At 50.0% G+C, this 23,442-nt stretch overlaps 1 pseudogene across 1 annotated transcript in view; it reads right to left on the bottom strand.

Annotated features, from left to right (window-relative positions):
- Window positions 1-6,107: 6,107 nt before the first annotated feature.
- Window positions 6,108-23,442, bottom strand: part of LOC308057670 (hydrocephalus-inducing protein homolog) — a 105,322-nt pseudogene continuing 87,987 nt past the window's right edge. Inside the window, exons 52-69 of the transcript in view lie at window positions 22,619-22,778; window positions 22,342-22,514; window positions 21,630-21,828; window positions 20,670-20,769; window positions 19,693-19,792; window positions 19,028-19,196; window positions 18,510-18,748; window positions 18,019-18,187; window positions 17,225-17,663; window positions 16,632-16,867; window positions 15,868-16,019; window positions 14,715-14,907; window positions 14,065-14,173; window positions 13,216-13,479; window positions 12,489-12,631; window positions 11,926-12,147; window positions 10,580-10,740; window positions 6,108-9,705 (exon numbers count right to left, since the gene is read on the bottom strand). The product of the transcript in view is annotated as a hydrocephalus-inducing protein homolog (transcript). The remainder of the gene's footprint in view (window positions 9,706-10,579; window positions 10,741-11,925; window positions 12,148-12,488; window positions 12,632-13,215; window positions 13,480-14,064; window positions 14,174-14,714; window positions 14,908-15,867; window positions 16,020-16,631; window positions 16,868-17,224; window positions 17,664-18,018; window positions 18,188-18,509; window positions 18,749-19,027; window positions 19,197-19,692; window positions 19,793-20,669; window positions 20,770-21,629; window positions 21,829-22,341; window positions 22,515-22,618; window positions 22,779-23,442) is intronic.

The following is a 23,442-nucleotide window of genomic DNA, read 5'->3' as shown; positions in this document are numbered from 1 at the left end:
CTCTTTGCTACATAAATGCATATTGCACTTGTAGATATAAAAGACAGCACCCTTACTTAGATTATTATCTTATTACCTCATAACTCTTAGTATACCTTGTATCTCTGATTTCATCACTTCAAAAATTCACCAGGAGCAGATAAAACCACAGCATGAGACCAAACTACACCTTAACTGCTGATTCAAATAAAGGCATTCTCTTCAGATATGCCTAATGTTTACAAATAATTTTGGCTGGTTTTGATCAAAAAACTATTATTACAATAATGATCAAAAATAATAATCCCGTTTGCAAAATGCCTTTAAGCCAGCCTCCTAGTCCCAACCAGTTTCCACATTCAGAATACAGCATAAATACAGAATACAGAATAAATTATCTCCATCAAGGCAAAAAGGCTTCATTTTAAACACAGAGATGTTTGCTAGTTCAAGGCAGAAACCCATTTCTTGTAGAGGACATCTGAAGCACTTTTTTTTTTTTTTTTTTTTTTTGTGGGTTTGTAATCAATTCTGTATTTTTCCTTGAGAAGCTTAAGCTGTTCCTCTTGTTTCAGGAGTGTTTTCAACTCTGATTTGTCGAATAGGTCCGTATTTCCCAAATATATCATACATTTCCTCCGCTGTGATTTTATACGGCAGGTTCCGAATATAGAGGATCCGATTGACCTCTGGGGGCAGCCAGATGTTAGCTCGCTTGGCCGCTTGCATCGCCATGGCGACGATCGGAGGGGGGTGTGGGGGGGGGGGGTGCCGCCTTGGAGAGAAACCGCGGCCGGGAAGGGGCCTGCCGGGCTGCGCGCCGCCGCTCGCCGCTGCCGCGGGGGTCCCGGATGCTATCCCATACGCTAATAACCCGGGTAATTCCTTTTTACAATCTATGTCCTGCACGCTCCGCTTTTCTAAAAAGCAAATGAGCGAATCGTACGTCGCTTGTCTCTCCACACCTTCGTCAGCGCTGTTGCAGCCTTTGCGAGACTTCGGCGACGCGTGGCCGGCGGGACCCTCTGTAGGTGCTCCCGGGCGTGGGGACTGTGCCCTTCCGCCTCCTGCGCTGCTTTCAGGACTGGTACCCGAATCTCCATCGAACCGTGGCTCGCAGGTTCAGACCTCTCTAGGGTCCCTGTTCGGGCGCCATTTGTTGCGACGGAGGGAAGACACAGTCACTCAATATGAGTGATCAGCAGACTTCATTTATTGTCCCTTACAGTCACCTTTTATGCCTTCTTATAATTAGCTCATACATATTACCAAGCCCGCCCCTAGTTTCTCTTCTGTAGTTATCTGTTCCCACCTGCAACATTCTTTTCCCACTGCAGTCTTCCTGTTATTGTGTAACTTTTGCTTTACTTCAGATAAGCTGAGAGCGATGTGCATTTTTGTCCAGCCAGCTGGACTATGTCTATGTGAACTTTTTCAGCTAGCCAGTTATCCACAATCCCCAAGACTTAAACTACGGACTTAACCTTTAAGACCTAACCCTGACTCAACCTAAAGATTCAACCTTAAGTCTTAACCCTGAGATTAACCTTGAGACTTAAACCTGAGATTAAACCGTAAGACTTTAACACTAAGTCTTAAACTTAAGACTTTAACTTAAGACTTAACCCTGAGATTTAATCTTAAAACTTTAACCCAAAGACTTAACCCTAGGACTTAACCCTAAAACTTAACCCTAAGACTTCACTGTAGGACAAGGCCTCAAGGACAGGAGTCCAAGTACTGATAGCCTGATGAACAGAGACTTGTTAGAACTTGTAGGGCACAAGCCCTGGGAGCCAAGGAACAAGCTAACTGCAGACCCCTGAGCCGCTACAGCTGAGGAGGCAGCCAGGCGGACAGAGAAACAAGTAGCCAGATAAGGGAACGGATGGCACCGATATGTAACTTTGTTAATCAAGAAAGCCGCCTAGAAAGAAACTCCTTAACTTTGGAATAGAAATTATTGCTATGTCAAGATAAACTAATAAGTTCCTATTGTTCTAACGGTGTGCCTTAAATATCAACCAATCAGTGTTTTTTACGCTTAAGATTTAACCAATCAGTGTGTAATATGTAGAAAGTAGAAACGCATACAAGTGTAAGAAAATCACTAATAAACCGACAACTTGCTTGCATCAAGCTGTGTCCCGTCTCTTCATTCGCTGCAAATTGGTGACCCCTACGTGATTTGGTGAAGGATCTGATGTGGAGGGACTCTCGAATCGCCTGACTGAGCGACATGCAGCAAATCCCACAGAACTTTGAATGATCTGCTGAAAGGAAGCAGGAGCCGGCCTGAAATCCCTCCGGAGTTGAGAGGTGAGCTGTGGGAAATCCGTAATGGGGAATCAGGTTTCGTCCCCAGAAAGAGACGTATATGAGCTTATGAAAGGTCTCCCTAACAAACATGAGAAAAGTATTTCTGAGCATGACCTTAAAGCAATGCTTAAGTGGGTGCAAGTAAATATGCCTGCAGTGACCGCAACTACAATTTTCACGCGGGAACTTTGGGACGACACAGGGGTGAAATTGTGGGATTCTGCGACAAAAGGCAATACTGAGTCCCACCGTCTGCTCTCTTCGTGGAGAGTTATTTTTGAGACTCTGAAAGCACAAAAAGAAAAGGCAGAGGAAGGAGAGGAGGAGGAGGAGTCGCAAGCTCCTATAGCCCTGTCCTTATCAGCCTCTAAATCACAGTGCTCTAAACCCCTGGGTGTCAATGCAGTGGAGTATCTGCCAGAAGAAGATCCCTTTGACCCAGGACTGGTAGAGCCTGAACAAGAACCTGATTTATACCCTCCTGATCTACGTGATGTGTGGGCAAAAATAAAGAAAGAAGCCTTAGAGGAGGGGGATCTAGAAATGGCTAAAACTATAGTTGCTCCGGTCTTGTATTCTCAGGGTCGGGCAGGGGGAGCACGATGGGAGGCGCTTTCTTTTTTGGTTGTTAAAGAACTGCGCCGCACGGTTATGGAACGTGGTATTTCTTCTCCCTGTTTTATAAGTCTGTTATCTTCTGTGTTTGATGCTTATGTCATGACTCCTCATGATTTGAAATCTTTAGCACGATTGCTGCTAACCCCGACTCAGTACACGTTATGGGAGTCGCACTGGAGATGGGGACTGCAAGCACTCCTGCTCACGTACGTTAACCATAATGATGCTGCATCAGCTGCGCTGGCAATAGAGCATCTTACGGGCACCGGTGCACGTGCTGATCCGGTAGCGCAGGCTCAACACTGCCCCCGTGCGGCTCTCGAGGCAATTAGAGAAGAGGCGAAAAAGGCTTTTTTCCAGGTCCCTGACGTACAAAAGCCACAAAAAGCTTTTACTAACATCACTCAGGAGTCTCGAGAACCTTATATGCAGTTTATTGGTAGACTAAAACAGGCTTTGGAACGTCAAGTAGATAATGCGGAAGCTCGGGATATATTGATAACAAAACTAGGTGTTGAAAATGCTAATGTTGATTGTAAAAGGCTACTGAAGTCTCTTCCCAACCCGAACCCCACTCTGGTGGAAATGGTGGAAGCATGTAACCGAATCGGTACGGTTGACCACAAGTTTGAAGCTATGGCTGCTGCTTTTGCAGCGATGTGTGGTGTGGGGAATTGCTATGGTTGTGGTAAGCCTGGTCATCTAAAGAGAAATTGTCTTGCTCGGGCTGCGGGGAATAAACAACAACCTCCTGGTCCTGGATTTTGTCCGAAATGTCAGAAAGGGCGTGATTATGCTAATCGATGTTGACCTAAGTACGACTTCCAGGGACAACCGATACAGGGAAACCAACCACGGAGCGCGGGGCAGCGACGCACGCAGACACAAGTGCCACAGCTGACATTTCAACATCCTCGGAGAGAAGCACCGACACCTCAAGTCTCTGTCCAGCAACCTCAGGCAGCGCTGGATTGGACCTGGCAACCTCACACACAGTAACACTGCTCGATTCCTTGGTTCATTTATTATCAACAAATGTCAAAGGACCATTACCCCCCGATACACAAGCTCTGTTAATTGGTAGATCTTCCACAACATTGTCTGGTCTCTTTGTTTTACCAGGTGTTATTGACTCTGACAGTGTGGACGAAATCAAAATCATGGCACGGACTCCATTTCCACCTTGTACGATACCTCAGGGTAGTCAAATAGTGCAATTGATTCTGATTCCAGCAAGGGTAAACTCTCTTATCACTGATCATCCTCCGCAGAGGAGAGGAGGTTTTGCATCTACAGGGTTACCTCACATTTTGTGGGTACAATCCATTTCTCCACAGCGGCCTATGTATCAGTGTACCCTTATTTACAATGACCAACAAATAGCACTAAATGGGATCATTGACACTGGAGCTGATGCCACAGTAATTTCTCAAGCCAAATGGCCTCCGCAATGGCCACTGACTAATGTCTCTCAGACACTGGCTGGGATAGGGGGGACTGGTAACAGTCGTCAGAGTTTGGAACTAATTTGAATTCAAAGACCAGAGGGACGTGTGGCTTCTGTTAAACCTTTTGTGCTGCCTGTCCCTATGGTTTTGTGGGGATGTGATGTATTGTCACAATCGGGAATGTCCATCCGTACACATTTTTAGATGGGGCCACTGAAGTGCGCAATACCCTAAAAATAACCTGGAAAACTGATGTTCCTATTTGGGTGGATCAATGGCCCCTTCCTTTGGAAAAACTTCGCGCACTTCAAAACTTAGTCTCAGAACAACTGTCCCAAGGACACATTGTACCTTCTACTAGCCCATGGAATTCACCTGTTTTTGTTATTGAAAAACAAACTGGCAAGTGGCGCTTGCTCCATGATCTTAGAAAAATTAATGATGCTATGGAAGATATGGGAGCCCTCCAACCCGGGCTCCCGTCCCCAACTATGATCCCCTGACATTGGCATCTAACTGTCATAGATCTTAAAGATTGTTTTTTCAGTATCCCGTTACATCCAGATGATGCCCCGAAATTTACCTTGTCAATTCCAAGCATCACCATGCAAGCTCCGTTGCAGGGATATCAGTGGGTTGGACTGCCACAAGGTATGAAAAATAGCCCTACAATGTGTCAATGGTACGTTGCAAAAATACTCAGTCCTGTCCGAAATGCTATGCCTACTGTGTTATTGTATCATTATATGGATGACCTTTTAGTGGCAGCACAACATCACGAAGTCATGGAGAAAGCTGTAGCCCTTGTCACAGATGCCGTGAATTCGGCAGGTCTCTGTATAGCACCAGAAAAGGTCCAGAAGTTTCCCCCTTGGAAATATCTGGGCTGGCGAATAAGAGCACACACTATTGTTCCTCAACCATTGCAGATCGATACCAATGTAAGAAACCAGCATGATGCACAAAAATTACTGGGAACAATAAATTGGGTTTGACCACTATTGGGAATTTCTAATACAGACTTGGGTCCTCTGTTTGACCTACTAAAAGGGGACACTAATCTTTGTTCGCCACGTAGTCTTAACTCTGAAGCAGATACATCTTTACAAAAGGTTGCCTCAGCTATCGCTTCTCGACAGGCCCACCGATGGGCCCCTGAACTACCTTTTTACTTGATTATTTTAAACCCTGCTCGACAGCCTCATGCCCTGATATTTCAATGGGACCTTCAGAACTCAGACCCCCTGTCGATTATTGAATGGATCTTTTTACCTAACCAGTCTACAAAAACTATTTTGACACAACACGAAGTGTTTGCCTCTCTGATTGTTCAAGCTAGATCACGCCTGTTAACCTTATCAGGGAAGGATTTTGTCTCTATTTGTCTGCCAATAACAACAGTATACTTACAATGGCTTTATCAGCAATCAGACACCTTTGTTATGGCACTTGCCGACTATACAGGTCAAATAACTTCTCATCCACCTTCACACAAACTGTTTAACATTGACTTTCGTCTGATGTTAAAACCCAAAAGAAGCAAACAACCCTTACAGGCACTTACTGTCTTTACAGATGGATCAGGCAAATCACATCAATCTGTTCTCCTATGGTGGGATGATCAACAGAGACAATGGGACTCGGACATAGAGACAGTCTCCGGTTCACCTCAAATAGTACAACTGAATGCAGTTGTTCGTGTTTTCCGAAAATGGAACGTACCACTCAACCTTGTTACTGATTCCACTTATGTTGCAGTTGTTGTTAAACGAGCCGAAGCTTCTGTGCTGCGGAATGTTTCACATTCACAACTTTTTACCCTGTTACAGGAACTTATTTTCCTTTTGGACTCTCGATCTGCGCCTTATTTTGTTATGCATATTAGGTCTCACACCTCACTACCTGGTTTTCCTGCAGAAGGCAATTGACGAGCTGATCTATTGACGTTACCAGTTCAAGTATTGCCAGACCACATTGCACAAGCTAAACTAAGTCACTCTTTTTTCCATCAAAATGCTGGAGCTCTTAAACGACAGCTTGACCTTCCTTCTCAACAAGCGCCAAATATTATTGCTGTCTGTCCTGATTGTCAAAAACATTCTTTCCCATCAATTGCTGCAGGAGTTAACCCTAGAGGATGACAAAGCCTACAATTATGGCAAACAGACGTCACACATTATTCTGAATTTGGTAACCTTAAATATATCCACTCTTCCATTGATACATTTTCAGGTGCCTTGTTTGCCTCTTGTCACGCAGGGGAAAAGGCACGAGATGTTCGTAGACATTTAATGCGTGCTTTTGCTACTTTGGGTATTCCCTTAAAGATAAAGACAGATAATGGTCCAGCTTATGTTTCAACAACTATAAAAACCTTTTTTGCCCTATGGGGTATAACTCATATTACTGGCATTCCTCATTCCCCCACCGGTCAATCTCTCATTGAACGGTCTCATCAGTCGCTAAAACATCTATTACAACAACAAAAAGGGGGAATGGGAATGGCTATTCCGGAGGAACGGTTACAGAAAGCATTGTATGTTTTCAATTTTTTAAATTGTTCTTTAATAGATAACAACCCACCGACAGTTCGACATTTTACTGCAAATACCTTCTTCAAGGCACGGGTTAAAGCCCCAGTATTGGTTCGAGATCCAGAAACAGGTAAAATTATGGGACCATATCCTCTTGTTACATGGGGAAAAGGTTATGCTTGTGTCTCCACAGAAAAAGGACCCAGATGGATCCCAGCAAAGAATGTAAGACCTTTCCGTGAACCTTTACCGCAGACAACTGATACCGACACCGACCCTACAGAATGAAATAAAAACTGTGTGAGGATTTCTGTTTTGCATTAATGTCAGGTAACCAAATTCAGGATATAGCATCTAGATTTCACTTTTTACAGCGCTTGGAACGGACAATATCGCCCTGGATTAAACCACTTAACAAAGGTAATACGTTTGGACCAGACCAGATCCCCAACGCACTGACGGCACCGCTAGCAGATATTATCTTCCATTACATCGACTTTCAACGACACTGTCATGAACCAGATTGGACAGCGTCTCGATTTCTACAGTTATGTTGCTATGAACATGGACCATCTTGTCGACCGTGGATCAAGGTTCATCGTGAACTCTGTGATCACGATCGCTGGTGAGTTGTAAGACTAAGGGACAGATGGGGTCATTGGATGTGTTCTGAGTGTAATAATCAAATATTAAGGTTTAATCATATACAGTGGGCTGAACGTTTTATGGGAAAACCTCTTTTGGAATTAGAGGGAGTTATAGGGTTAGGTTCTGAGATTTTGCCAGACTTAGTTTTTGCAAATTTTTTATCATTGATTGAAAGCCTAGAAGTACGGGCTATTGCACGGTTGTTGTTTCAATATATTGTATTAGCAAGCAGAATTTATATTATTAACAAGAACATTACTGTAGGATTAGAGTGTGGACAATCAATTGCAGTGCCTCGGTCATGGACAGTACGACCAGAAGAATGGCTGGTTGTAAAACGACAATGGAAAAAGAGAAACAAGTGTTGTCAGTAATATGGATAATGATGTTCATACCTGGACCTTGGCCTATTGAAGGTGGCTCTTATCCCCCTTTTCTACCAAAGGTAAATGTTTGGGTCACGTTGGCGAACTTGACTGGACAGCATACTCTGTGTCTTGCTATGGCCACTCCGGATCAGCCTTTTTCCACATGTCTTGTGGGCTTACCATTAGATGAATGGCCTATACCTAGGGACCTTCAAAGTCTTTTTCCACCCAAAAACGTATCAAAAAATGTGACAGACAATTGGGATGTATGGATACCCCATCTCCCACTGGCCACTTTGGAACCACAAGAAATTGAACTCCTTGGTTCTGTAAAAATGGATTTTTGCATAAAATTTAACTACATGGGAAAGAATCAATCTAGGGCATGGGACGTTTCCCCTACTCATCCTGTTTTTAGAAATGCAAGTATCTGGTGTAATTACACTGCTAACGACTTGTCTAAATCTAGCAATGCTCCGCTCTCACTACCTGCTGGAGTATTTTTTATTTGTGGTGATAGAGCATGGCCTGTCATTCCTTCTCATATAAAAGGAGGTCCGTGTAGCTTAGGGCGACTTTCCGTCCTGACTCCTAACACATCTATGATTTTACAACATTGCTACTCTCGAAGGACAAAGCGTGGCGTTCATGCATTTGCCTCCGATTGTGATGATAACATGCAATTTTGGTCCTTTGGCCAACGCTTTATTGCATCTCTTCTGTTGCCTGGAGCTGCTGCAGGAAAGGCTCTGGCAGCATTAGATAAGCTTGGCTGTTGGCTTGCCAAACAAACTAATGCCACAAGCAGTGCCCTGTCTGGTCTTTTATTAGATGTTGATAGTGTTCGCCACGCGACATTACAAAATAGAGCTGCAATAGATTTTTTGCTTCTGGCACAAGGTCATGGTTGTGAAGAGTTTGAAGGGATGTGTTGCATGAACCTTTCAGATCATTCGGAATCAATTCATGCTAGCATCCAAAGATTGAGGGATGGAGTTTCTCATCTTCAACAAAGTGATACTTGGGATTGGTTAGATAAACTGTTCAGTGGTTGGGGCATTTCAGGATGGTTAAGAAGTTTAGTGAAGATGATTATATATGCTTTAGTTGCTTTTTTGTTTGTTTTATTACTTATACCTTGTCTTTTACAATGCTTACAAAAATTAATAACTCATTTGATTTCAGGGGTTCTTTTTGTGCAACAGGAAGGGGGAGATGTAGGACAAGGCCTCAAGGACAGGAGTCCAAGTACTGATAGCCTGATGAATAGAGACTTGTTAGAACTTGCAGGGCACAAGCCCTGGGAACCAAGGAACAAGCCAACTGCAGACCCCTGAGCCGCTACAGCTGAGGAGGCAGCCAGGCGGACAGAGAAACAAGTAGCCAGATAAGGGAACGGATGGCGCCGATATGTAATCAAGAAAGCCGCGTAGAAAGAAACTCCCTAACCTTGGAATAGAAATTATTGCTATGTCAAGATAAACTAATAAGTTCCTATTGTTCTAACGGTGTGCCTTAAATATCAACCAATCAGTGTTTTTTACGCTTAAGATTTGACCAATCAGTGTGTAATATGTAGAAGGTAGAAACATATGTAATTGTAAGAAAATCACTAATAAATGGACAACTTGCTTGCATCAAGCTGTGTCCCGTCTCTTCATTCGCTGCAGCACCTTACCATCCAGACTGGGTGGAAGCAGCTCCCCAGTGTGGCTCAATGCCCTTTCGTCCTCCACAGCCGCCATCCGGTTGTATTCCAGGGCCACATTCCCCGTGTTGGACAGCATGGAACTGAAAAGCAAGAAGGAGGAGTGAAAAGACAATGACCAATAAATACAAAGCAGGTAGAAAAGTAACACTGTATGGTGAGCTTCTGGTACCCCTTCCTTGATGCTCAGGAGTATCTTTGTCCCCAGGCAACTCTGCCACGTCTAGACCACTGCCCTGGGCTACCCGGAGACAAAGTGTTTCAAAGTTTGGAGGTTAAAGAGGAAAGGGCAGGCATGGTGCCCAGGAGACTTAATCCAAGGGTCTTATTCTGGTCTTTACATCTCAGTTTGACATTATTTTGACTGCAAACCTGTCCTCGAGCAGATGAGGACAGGCAACACGCAGTGGAAGCAAATCCATGGTTGTTGTCAGCAGAAAGGCATGGCAGAATTGAACCATCTCCAAGCAGCCACCATCTCCTGCTTGGCTTTACGTGCAGATACGCAGGCCCCAGCACCCTGCCAGGACTTGGACAGGATGAAACAATACATGATTTGTTTAAAGAGAAGAACAGCAGGTGAGACTGAACACAAAGCCCTAGAAGGGACTCGAGTCCACATGTGAGGCATCTCCAGGCGCCCAGGATGTGTGGAAGCTGAAACCTCAGAACCAGCAGGCAGCAGCACACACACCCCTGCCCCCACCCCCCGCCAGGCCTAATCACCCAGTTAGAAATTAGAAGAGGTTTATTAAGTGGCCAAACAATAAACATGTCAGTGTTTTATTTTTTGCCTTTATTGGCACTTTATTGCCTTTATTTTCACCAGACCACGAGTAGAAGGAGAAGCAGAGGCCACCAGAGAGCACGGCACAGCTCCGGCGAAGCAGGCACCAGGTCAGCCCTGGGCAAAGGCAGCTCCCACGCACGGGTCCCTGCCTGGCCTCTGGCTCTCACGGGAATGTCCTCGTCTGGAAGGGCAAGGTCTCCTTGCACTGAATTGTGTCCGTATCCAGCTTGAGCTCAGCGTAGTCGACAACAGCACTGAGGCAAAGCTCCACCTCACGGCTGCTCTCCTCCAGGACAGTGTGAGCTGGTTCTGGGTCTGTCTCAATCACCTCCAAACAGGAAAGGGAAGAATCACTGAGCAGAGCCTAGAAAGCCCGGCTGAGCAAGAGGAGGCTTTTGGCCTCCAAGATCAGCCTCGTACAGGGGCTAGAAAGGACCATTCCCATTTATTTCCCCGGGAAGGTGACAAAATTTAACCCTTCCATTACAGTGTTTGTTTCTACCGACTGAACACCATAATCACCACCATGACTGAGAATACACCCATGGGGACAATGACTGGGTCATAGGTACCTGTCCCTGTGTTTCAACCCTGTAGAGTGTCAGACCTTTTTCATGGCCCGCTACAGATTCAGCAGGCCTCTAAATTAGGATTAAGTTCCCCTGTGGGAGTTCTGTGGATGGAGAACCCCAAGACTGAACAAAACCAGAAAGCACCTTTTCCCTCTTGTCTTAGCGGGAGGTGCTTTCCAGACACCATGTGTGGGGCAACAGCCACGCTGGTGAGGGCTGGGGACGGGCGTTTTGGAATGGGGACGAACTCACTAGGAAAGCCTCCGACTGCTGCTGCTGATGGGGAAGAAGAAGGGGTTTACAGCTCTTAAAAAGGCTCAGAAACTAGGGAGGAACACGTGCCAGGTACGTGTGTGTGGCACTTTCTGGAGCGATGCTTCTCCAGACTGCTGCACGACTGCCACGCAGCACCTGGGCTGCTCCACAATGAGATATCCCACACAACATGGGCACCACCACCAAAATCTCTGCTATCGGTGTAGGCAGAGCTGACAGCTCACCCACCATGTGCCGGTGGGCTGGCCAGCGCACACACAAGAGCACTAGTGTGGCTCTCCACTCCAAAACAAGAGTCAGAGTGCAGCGCCTTAAACTCCTTGTTGGTGAAAAGGCACTGAATTCGACGAAGAAATTTTAACACCACAAAACGTGATAAAATCGTAAAATGTGCCCTCCCGTTCAACACAGGTTGCAACACTTCAGCTTTTGGCAGAGACCGGTAGTTTGCATGTGGCTAAACGTGTCTTGTCAAAAGACCGCCCCATTTTGTGTTGGTGTCACAGGTCACTGCATCTGCCTCTCCCCCAAAACGCACTGCGGGTGAACCTCACGGGTGGATTAAACGTCAGGAGGACGCAGGAGCTGCTCAGCCAGCAGAGATGGTGGCCTGCCAGGGGTTTTTTGTAGCAGCTCCGTTAGCTTTTCCTGTTTGCGTTTCTTACCTTCTTCTTCACAGGCCACGTGGCTCCTGGGCCCCTCATGGTGGTATCCACCCACTTGATGGTGCGCAGGCAGTCATCCCAGTCTTTAATCTGCTCCGGCGGCAGCGGGAAGGTGATCCTAGCCACCTTGCACTTCACAGGGTGCATTTTGAAGGTGACCGCGACATCTGATTTCAAGGTCACTGTGATGGCCTTAGCACAGCCAGCATGGAGGTGTCCCACCTAGGGAGAACCAGAGAGCCAAGACCTAACTGGAATCACTAGCAAGGGCAGGACTGACAGCAAAGAGATCGATCGATGTGGTGAGCAGCTGTGCCAGGAATCTGCCTCTTACCGTGTATTCATCTGGGGTTTGACAGAGGAAAATACAAAAGATGCCACCTCCCGTAACACTGAGCCTTTTCTGTGGGGTTGACAGCCCCGTGCCAGCTAAGCCAGGGATTGCAGCTCCTTTGTGGCACTGAAACAGGCTCTCACCGGTACGTGGTGACTCCCTGCCAGCTCCTGGGAACCCGCCGGGCAGGGCTGGAGCAATGGGAAAAGGCAGAGCCATCCAAACTCACCTTGGGGGAGAAGTGAAATGGGGTGTCTGCCAGCCACTCAAACCGCATCGCCTCCGTCCTGCTGCGGTTGGTGATGGTGAAGGTCACGCTGTAGGGTTTCCCGATGTGACAGTCCCCGAACGGGATGTGATTCACTCTGGCAGCTGCTAGGAATGAGAGCAGGAGGTCTCAGTGTGCCTGAGGTCCATCCACCCTCCTCACATCCACAGAGACAGGCGTGGCCAACTCTTCCTTGCTCCAAGCCTTCCTCCCTGGGGAGACGCAGTTCCCCATCCTACCGCTTCCATGGAAGCGCCCTGCCACATCCCTAAACCCGTGGCTGTGGCTGTGCAGAGCCACGCAGCACAGCATGCACTGCCCCTCTGCACAGAGCCAGCACGCTCCCAGACCGCCAGGCCAGGGGGTGACAGCACAGGCTGCGTATATCGAGGGCACAAATCATTAGACACGGGCTTCATCTCCATAGCATACCATGGGCTGGCAGCCCTCCTTTTGGAGATACTCAGCTGAACGCGGGTATCTCTGACCCTTCCCTGCTAGCCTGCAAGCTTCTCCCTTGACAGACGATCTTCTCTTCTGCTCTCAAGCTGCCTCTTAAGCCTCTGCAGGCTACAGAAGGCAGCAGGATCTGGCTGCTAAAGCTGGACCGCAGGTGCACGGCACAGGGTGAGCAGAAACGTCTGTTTTCCTGTTCCTTGATCCACCTGGGCAGCCTTTCCTCTCTTACCCTCAATTACGTCTTCCTCTAGATTGCCCTCAGCATTCTTCTCCTCCTCACTGTCTGCCACCAGTCCGTGGATGTTATCTAGCGTGAAGTCATCCTCGTAGCCTTCGCCCACCAGCTGAATGTCGGTCTCCTCATACGGGTTGTTCACCACCGACAAGTGGATCCTGCCTTCCACACGCTGGGCCAGGGTGGGTTTGAAAAGCACGTCAAACTCTGCTAATTCCCCACGGAGCAGGACCAGGAGAGGGGTGTGAGGCTTCCTCTCTGCACAGCAATGAAATCAGCGACAAGTGATACAGCTGTACCGCTGAAATATTTCTGTGGGGCGTAAGGGGTTGAAACCCAGCTACCTCTAAGCACAGATTCTCCCACCAATGGTGCCAGACCCTCCTCCTATGTTCACAAGGCTACGACAGCACCACGCGTATCACTGCTGAAGTGCCTTAAACACAGGTTAACACCCAGCGCTCACTCAAACTGCAGTCAGTCAGCTCCTGCCACACGTAAAGCTGAGCCAAAGAATGGGTTTGGCTTCTGTTGGCTGGCTGTGGGCTCAGGGGCTGCCTCCATTCAGGCTGCTACTCCCACACGCAGCAAAGACCTCAGATGGTCCGCTGAAGTGGTGACAGCCCCCCGCAACTCAACCCACCATGTCCAGAGGAACAGAAAAAACTTCCAACCACTTTCTAGGAGGAAGCCGTGCGCAGAGTCCACATGAAAAGCTGGGGGTACGGAGAGCCCCAGCGAAGAAACAACATCTAACATTTGGCGGCTGCTTGGCCAAGCCAAGAGCAGGGCACACATTTCTCCCCTGTGTGGATGACCGCGCTTCACGCTTACTGGATTTACCTCCTGCAGGAGAGTCCTCCTTCACGCCCCCAGCTTGGTAGACGCATTGTGTGGTGGGCCTGGCTTTCAAGAAGAAAACTCCCGCTTCATCCAACAGGTCTATCGTCAACTGAGAAAAAGGAACACAGAGCACAACCACACTGCTGTGGGTACAGGGTGACACGTGGGTTGGCACCGTACTGGTGCTGGTCCAGCATGGGGCATCCAGCATGCTTCCCCGCTTCAAACACAGCTCTTAGCTAAACTTACAAAGTTCAAGTAAAACTAGACAGAAAAAAGAAGCGTTCAGAGGCGCTGGGATACAAAAGTAATGAACAGAATTTTTCATTAAAGTGTAGTAAAATGGGATCAAATACAATCTAATGCAACTAGGACATCACACGTGCCCACCCGAGAATCAAAGCGTGAGAAGAGAGATGGGGGGAAAACACCCCACCAACTTTCTTGCGTTGTATTTAACTGAAAAGGATAGGCTAGTCAGAAAAATCGCATTTCCAAGAGGAACTCTCTTCCTGGAAATTACAAGTCAGTCATTTGCTTAAAAAGAATTTCTGAGAGCTGTTTCCAGGTCTGCCATGCTTCCTGGGACCTTTTCTCCACGAGACAAGCACTTGTTCCCAGACCAGAGCGTTCCCTGAGCAGGTCCTCACCTGGACAGGTAGGGTGCCACCATTATGAAGGACCAGAGGGAGTTTTTGTGAATCACCCAGCAACAGCTTCTTAAAGACCAGCAGAGGGTTCCCTCTCTTACTGTGAAGTACCGGGCGCAGGACTGTCACCCGAGGCAGAGTCCCATCTCCACTGACACGGAAGGTCAGGCTTTGCGCTTTAATTGCTGCAGGGCTGCAGGAAAGGCAGAGGAGAGATCGTGACGGCCGGCACTAACCAATTTCCCACCTGGCAAGCAACAAAGAGGGGCCACCCACTGCATTTTCCCTGGCTGGTGCTCCTGTACCCCACGACACAGGTCTCCTCCACCCCCCTCCTCCCAATCCAATCAGGGCCATTCACAAGAGCTCTGAAGAGCCAGAGCCTTCCAGAGTAGCAGTTAAAGAACATGTCACTGAATCGAATCATGCAGCACAGCAGGTAAATAATGAGGCGACAGGTGAGACATGGCAAATTCACTGGCTGCGATGATATGAGACACATGCAAAAAGCACGAGCGCAGCATGGAAATAGTATAAAAGCAAGAAGGGAAAAATAAATGGCACCATCAGTAATGATTATTTCCAAGGACGCTAAAAAAGGAATTGCGTACTAGAGCAGAAAGCTGACTTGTCCTGACTCAGCCACTAAACGGCTGGGGAAGAGCCGGTCAGAGCCCTGGTACACACGTCCCAGGACAGGGGAATTGGGCTCCTCTTTTAGAAGGGCTCCAGTTGCTCCTTTGACAGAGAATAGCTTAACATACCCCAGGTAATCACATACAATCATCTCATTTTAACAGAAACAAGGAGGAAATAATGCACGCTGGCTGGCTGGCACAGAAACGGCTTCATCTAAACCTTTGTCCTTGGAAAGCCCCAGCTCAACTGTTGCACATCTCCATTTCTTGCTGATTCACTAACTCCCAGCTGGCTACCAAATGCTGCACTGTCTTCACAGTCACTCGCAGAGGCTAAGCTATAACCCCTTCTCTTTCTACTCTGTCTAGTAGTTACCGCCTCCTCTATTCTCTAATGCTAAGCACTCTGCCTAAGGCTACCGAGAGCATCAGGGTTAACAAGAGGTCGGGGTCCTCCCAGAGGAGGGGCAGCCATCAGGCAGGTCCCCCCGCCCAGATTTCACAGGGGGAGTTACCTCGCCAGGACATCGAGGGAAGCCTCAAAAGTGCACTGGTAGCTCTGCATCATCTGTGGAGTGAAGGTCACCGTAGCAAAGGCGTGGGAGCAGCTGGGCACGCACATCCGAACGGGATCCACCTTGAAAATGTCACTGATGGGGCTGTGAAACTTGGGGGAACCCACAGAGCCGTGTTAGGAGGAAACATCCTTCAGTGTTTCGTACGCAGTCTTATTCTTATATGCGTCACCGGGAACAGCCCCAGACAGCGTGTCTCCCTTCCTGCTTGCCCTGGGCAGGCTCCTTCCATCGCAGGGGTGACTCCAAAGCGGTGCTGACCTTGCACAGGGAGCCCAGGAGCGCAAAAGCTGGCTTTGAGCACTGGGCAGCCACCCCAGCACACAAGGGAGGGGGGCACTGCACGGAAACCCCGCAACTAACCTCAAACTGGCCTTTAAAGAGAAGGAAAAGGCCAGGGAGCCTGAGGGAATGGTCTGCTTTGAGCCCAGGCACGTCAGGCCAGTAAAGGCCCCCTCTGAGCGGGCTTCCAAGAGATGTGCAGAAGGGTTTGGGTCTCCCACCAAAGACCCAGCCAGAGCGGTGAGCCAAAGCCTTGCTCGAGACGTGCCAAATTCAGAACTGCCACCCTGGCACTGCTGCTCCCCCCTGTAGCCTGACCTGCACGGAGCTGGACTAGGGCGGGCAAGAGGAAGCAACGAGTCTGGAGAACAAGGCAGCGCAGCCTGTAAAGAGCAACGGTCACCTTGGCCTCTTGTTCTTACCTCACCGGCGATGGGTTTGATGGAAAGGACCACATTGCAGGGGACTTTGTTGACATTGTGGATCTTGAAGCGAGCTGTGGCCCGGTGCCCAACCCGAACGTCGGTGAAGATAAACTTGTTCTCATCTCTGACATACACACCCTTGTCTCGCACCGTCTGCGGGGTCTGGCAGAGGTTGACGTTGCTGCAGATTCGATGCTCCTCAAAGATGGACTCGATGTCATCAACCACAAATGCTGCGGAGCAGAGCAGAGGGAGGGCTGAATGCTGAATTCCTGATGAATTTTTCGGGACCCTGCTGGCCTCTCGGAAGGCTTGATAAACCCTTTCTGCCCAGGTCACTGCAAAACCCAGCCTTGGGCGGGGAGTCGGCTGCGAGGATGGAGCTCAGTCCCAGTCAAGGAGTATTGCTTTCCTTTTATCCTTCCATGCATCCCTCCCAGCCTCTCCCCGCTGGCTGACTTGAAAAGAACTGGAACCTCTGAGGATTTTAGGGTTTAGCTTCAAGGTCAGGGCGCCTCTCTAACCAAGCAATAAGTTCAGGTGCTGACCAGCAGCAGGTCTGGCTGTGGGAACCTGCGGACGGGGCGTACCTGGGAGGCAGGACTCAGCCAGCAGGGTATAGGGGATGCCGAGGGGATTGTCCTGGGGGTCTCTGTCGCTGATATCGATGCGCAGGTGCTCCTCGCACGTCCCCAGTGATTCTGCAGAGCAATCCACCGTGATCATCTGCTGGCCCCCAGGAGGGATGGAACCAAAGCCAGGGTACACCGTGAACATGCCTAGAGTGAGGCGAGCCTGCAGAAAGAGTCCCAGGAGAGGCTGACGTCCAGCAGCCCAGCCTTGAGCATCCCCAGCAAGGAGTACGCCACTCCTCAACCTCCAGCCAGGCCGAGCCCCCAGTCCCAGGGCAGGGAGGGATGACTCCACGGCCCAGAGGCAGCCCCAGGACGAGAGGGACAAGCCAGGAGGAGCTGCAGGCCTATCCTGGCTGGCACAGAGGACGGAGTTTGGGTGTAAAAGGTGAAGGTGCTAGCTGGGATCCTCCAGCCTCAGGGGTAAAACAGGAGAGCAGAAATAACTGTGAGAAGTGATGGGAGGGAAGGGAGGGGACTGGGAAGACGAAAACACAAGGTCATCTGGTATCTATGGAGTGGGACTTCAAACAGGAACGTGCCCACATCTGTGGTATTCACAGTCCTATTTTGGCTAGCAGCCACCAAAACACGGGACCTGCTCCTCTCTCTTGACCCCACAACTCCAAGTCTGAGCCAGAGCACGGGACTGTCAGTGCAACTGAGCAGCTCCTGCCTCTGCTTGTGGCTGGGAGATGACGGACCTCCATCGTGCAGACCATGTCCCACCCCACGGTGATGAGCCCCCATCAGCGTCCTCCCCCAGCACCCGCAGCAGTGTGTCTTGGGGAGCGGGAGCCACCCACCTGCATGGAGGGGCTGGCAACCTTCTGCAGCGAGCGCTTGCTTTTCTTGGCTGAGGAAGTCCTTTGGTGTAAGTTCTCACTCTTGCCAGAGTGGGCAGATTTCATTTGACATCCACTAAGAGCAGAAAGCAGAAACACCCATCATGCTGAGCCCCCACCCTGCCTTCCTCTGAAGCCAAAGCTGACCTTCCCCTCCCCACAGACGAAAGCCTCCCTGCCCCTCGCAGCCCCGGCGGCACCTCCTGCAGCTTACAGACAGCTCAGCTGTATCACCAGCTTTGCCCGACACACGGGGACACTGAGGCACTTCTCCACTCCCTGTTCACAAGCAGGTGACGTGAACTGGACAATAACCCAGGTGTCTGGGCTGCCTGTCACACACCAGCCACGCTGTCGTGCCTCCTCAGGCAGGACAGGTGATGCAGGTCTTCTCTCACCTTTTCTCTTGCAATCGGGATGCGTCCTGGTCTGCTCGGTAGATGAGGAATTTAAAGTCAAGGCTGCCTTTGTTCTCCAGCATGAAGGTGCAGGTTTTCCTGCTGCCCTTCACCATGGCACCGAAGTTGATGAGCGAGGCGGGGTGAATGCTGTACTTGCTGAACACAGCTTTCGCCGACACCCTCACTGGGATGACGGCGACGGTCTCGCCTCCTCCGCAGATGCTGGGCTCCATCACCTGCAGCCAGAGGAGGGCTTGGTAAAACCAGCAAAAAGGCCAGCCTCTGACTCTGTTCCCTGATCCCATCCCAGGTCCCCATCAGCTCATCCTCCCTGTTTCAACGCCTCCTCCGGAGCCAGACTTTCAGCTCTGCTTAGGAAGCATCACAAATGTTTTCTGAGACATTGCTGTCACCTACGAGAATTACCCAGCTAAAGCCCTCCTTCCAGAAGGCACCTGTCCTGCTCACGCTCCCAAGACGTGCTGTGCCACCACTGCCTGGCTGGGGCAGCTCACCTGGTAGTGCAGGACGGGTTTGTCCTCGATATTCACTTCCGTCTTGGGGTGGAAGAACACCTGGACCTGCACAGGGCGCCCGGAGGCAGCCAGCAGGCCCTTCTGCGGCTGGATAGTGAAGTGGCTTGCCAGGTCTGGTATGGTGGTGCCTGCAGCTTTCAGCTGGAAACTGGGGAGAAAGGGAAGGAACAAAGACCTCTGCAGTTAAAAGTACAAGTGCCACCAGCACAGCCAGGACTTGACATAAGACCATAAAAAAATTAAAAGGGAAAGAGTCCAGCTCTGCTTGGGGAATCTCAGATCTTGAGAGAGTGCAGACCATCATGAGTGTTGCAAACTAACCTCGACAGCCAATTTTCTCATCCCCTCCTTTAAAGAGTCATAAAGAGAAAGGAGCTGCCCCTCAGAGGAAGGCAATGGATCTCAGCAGTGAGTGGCTTCAATTTCAGGGCCTCTCCTTCTGGTTCCTGCTCAGCTGTGAAGGACTTCTGGTGTGGGGCTGCATTCTCCCTTAAAGTCTTTGAGATTAGGGAGCCCGGGCTTTTTATTTAACCAGACCACGAGGCAGCCAGCACGGGAAGCGGTTCTAGCCATGGGCAGGAGGAGAAGGCAGGCCTGGGCAGATGGTGGCACCACGCGTTCACAGAGCAGGCAGCTGGACCCACCTGTACGCAATCTCGTACTTCCCCTTGTTCCTCAGAGTCAGCACTTGCTTCGCATCATCCAGGACTTTCAGGACTCCAAAATCCACGGTGCCACCTGCACCTGCAGAAAACCCTCAGAGCCAGGCAAGAAACGGGGAGTATTAGTGAGCTGCTACAGACCACACCAAGTGACAAGACAGATATTTCAACACTTCCAGGCCCATTTCAATTGGCCTCTCAATACTGAAATGGGGCTTATAAGAAAGGTGGGGACAGGTGTTTCCTGGGGGGCTGTAGTGACAGGACAGGGGGCAATGGCTTTGAACTGGAGGAGGGGAGATTTACATGAGCTGTTGGGAAGAAATTCTTCACTGTGAGGGTGGCGAGGCACTGGCAGAGGCTGCCCGGAGCAGCTGTGGCTGCCCCACTCAAGGCCAGGTTGGACGGGGCTTGGGGCAACCTGGACTAGTGGAAGGTGTTCCTGCCCATGGCAGGGGGGTTGGGACAAGACAATCTTTGAGGTCCTTTCCAACCCAAACTGTTCTATGACACTTGGAGTTCTCAGGCAGCCCAAAACCCTTCTCAGGAAGTTTCCGTTCTTGGAAATTTTCTTTAGCTACTTTGCTGCCCTTGCTCTTCTTACTCGGAGAATATCTGCAGGGTTTAGCAGGTGAGGAGCTGGGTTTCTGTCTTCTTGCTTCCAAGCACTGATCCAACAACTTTATGTGCCCTGCTGAGCCCTCAGGAGCTGCCAATTGCTCGCTCACATCGCTGTGGTTTCTAAGCCCCCAGACCAACCTGCACACTGCAAAGCTCAGGGGCGAGAGACTCGAGGCTGGCTGTGCCCTGACAGCCCTTCACTCCACTCAACTTGCAGGATACGCGCTTTATGTGACCGGGCCACGCTTGCATGCTACCCCATCCCAAGCGCTTTGGTTGCTCACCTGCCAAGGCAAGGCAACGCACCCAGACTGCTTTGTTTTGGGGCGTCCACTGACCTTTAGGAATGTTGATGATTGGAGCAACATCATAGCCCTCTGCAGAAATGAGGATATTTTCGGTCTGGACAATCCCCAGGATGTTTTCTGCATCTGAAACCTGAGGCAGCGAGAAACGAACAGTGCTTAGACCGTTCTCTTAAATTCTTTTGGTAGACAACATACGAGTCCTTGTCTCTGCTGGCTGCTTCCACCATGGCCTCCCCTGCTTGACAAGCACTTGTAGATTCCCAAACTCTCCCAACCTGCTCATCTCACGGGCTGACCCAGCGAGATGCTGCTGCAGTAAGAAGCCCTACCAGCCCAGCTCGGCACTCCTTCAGCAGGCAGTGCTGCCGCGGAAGCACCCGGGGAGACACAGCGATGGAAAAACAATCTCAAGAATTGTGAGGTGTCCCAGAGCAGGTGGCATTGACCGTCAACCCTCTCCCCTTCAATCACCCAGCATCCTCACTGAAGTGCAGCCCCCAAACACAGGGAACAAAAGCCCAGGGTGACAGCTTGTTGCTCTCCGTTAAGAGCCCCGGACAGGCTCCAGCATGGGCGCAGGGAGCACGCCGAGGTCTGGACAACCAAACAACAGCATTCAACCACACACAGCGGCAAGGTGGCTGTAACGCGGGCTCAGGACACAGCGCCTGGTTGTCTGGGCTGACGCAGATGCTCAGGGATGCACCATGTGCTCTGGTGAACCCAGGCTGAGGCAGCAGAAGTTGGGGTCACAGCAGCCTTGTGTCCCTCAGGTGCAGCTCTTCCTGGCCCGGCAGCACACATGCCCCCTGAAGCTCAGCTATAAGAGCAAGTTCCTTGCCGCTAAGGGCCTGCCCCCCCGGCGATGCGGGTAGAAAGGAACCTCGGGAAGGCTCATCCTTTGTCCCCCTCTTTGCAGGGAACCCTTCAAGCACAGCCTCCACCCCAAAGATCTCGTTGCCCTGCCAGGGAGGGCACAGTCCCCCTCACCTCCAGTCGGATCTTCTTCTCAATGTTGAGAGCCTTTGTGGGCTTGAAATACAGATGCACGTCAAACTCCGTGCGCGGACCAACGATGCCCTCACGTTGTGACACGGAGAAGTCCTCGCCCAGGTTTTCCAGCCCACAGAGCCGCCAGGCCACAGGCAGCAGGGTGCTGTTTCGCAGGACCAGGGTCTTGCTGTCCTCCCTGCAGAGGCAGAAAGACACCCTGCACCAGCTGCTCGATGGTCAGGATAGGCCTTGCAACTGAATGCATCTTGGAGCAGCCCTATGCATTAGTTTATATATATATCTTTATCTATACACATCCAGTATTTATAGTATCCATAACATTAGTTAAGTGTTTTCTCTGTGTCACAAGTCTCAGAGGTGAGGTCCTGGGGAAGGGCTGGGTGCTAACGGTGTATCCAACAGAAGGGACATAAGGAGGAGCAACTGCACTGCTCTCCGAACCAGCAGACGAGATACAAATGAATCAAGATGCCCATTGCACCACGTTGCTGGGGGGCTACAGAGCTTGCGGCTGTCCTGAGAGAACCAAGCCAGCAAGCAACGGTGAGCAAGAGACCGGGAACTGCTGGCAGAAAGAGGGACGCCAGCCCAACATCCAGCCTGAAGGGCCATGCAGCCAGCCAGAGAGGCTGAAGGGGAGCTCACCGACAGCACCCGTCCCCAGCAGAGGGGCCGCGGGATGACTGACCTGTGCAGAAGCAGCCTGTTGAAATGCACGCGCTTGGGGCTGACCCTCAGCTCCACCTTCACCCCCTGGCAGCACAGGGGGAAGACCACCGGCTCTGGGTTCTCCTTAATGCGGCAGACGAGCTTGTCTTCCACCAGACCAGCTGAAGTGGGGTACGCCCAAATGCTCAGCTTCTAGCCCCGTCCCCGAAACAAGAAATACAGAAGAGCACTCAGTGAGCAGGAGGAATGGCTCCTGGGCACTTACACCAGTGCCTGCCCTACCTGCTGTCCCCTACCTGCTTCTCGTTCGGTTTCAGCCTCATGCTGGGAGGTTCTACAAGGAACGTGTCCACCTTGAGATCGCGCTCAAAGGAGAAATGCGCCTCTACTTCCAAGGGGGTGACGTTGAGGATGGTTATCGTCTCACAGTTGCTGGGACAGTCCAGTGCCTTGTACCTGTCCGCAAAAGGGGAGAAGGCTGCAGAGGAGACCGTCGCCTTCATCCCACACCAAGGAAAGCGCCATGTCCTGGCAGCGGGAGGCTGCACTGCAAGACCATGTTCCAACAAGCAGGCCAAGAAAAAGGATCATTTTCAGGGGCACACTGGATGCTATGTGTGTCCATCCTTGCGTTACTTTGATGTCCACCCCTGTACTTGGTGCCTCCAGCCCAGACACGTGATGATGCACAGGCCACTTAAAGAGCATTTTACAAATTAGAAATTCAAAGATGCCTGGAAAAACAGAGGTACTGCAGGCACGTGGGTTCTCCCCCTTTCTTTGTTGGGTTTCCTTCCCTGCAGGGTAGAAAGAAATGCTCTTGGAAAGAGCTTTTAAAAATAGTTTAGCTTTTGTCTTCCAAAACAGTCACGAGATTGCCTTGTATTTCACAGGTTAGCTCAAAGCCTGAGGGAAGGAAATAGAGAGGATTCATTCCCAAGAGGAATGCTGAATTTAAAAAAAACGTCCCTTCCCTCGGGTATGGAGCAGATTTGGGAGTTAAAGGGTTAAAAAGCACAAACAGAAACCCAAGGCCATGCAGCAGCCTGACTAAAGATCCTCTTTTGGTTTTTGAACTGTTTTGATTTCATTTGCTTGGGTTGTCAAAATACCACTAGCT

The sequence above is a fragment of the Falco punctatus genome (assembly GCF_963210335.1).
Source record: "Falco punctatus genome assembly, contig: scaffold_56, whole genome shotgun sequence".
NCBI classification, from domain to species: domain Eukaryota; kingdom Metazoa; phylum Chordata; class Aves; order Falconiformes; family Falconidae; genus Falco; species Falco punctatus.
This window is presented reverse-complemented; position numbering and strand designations above follow the sequence as displayed.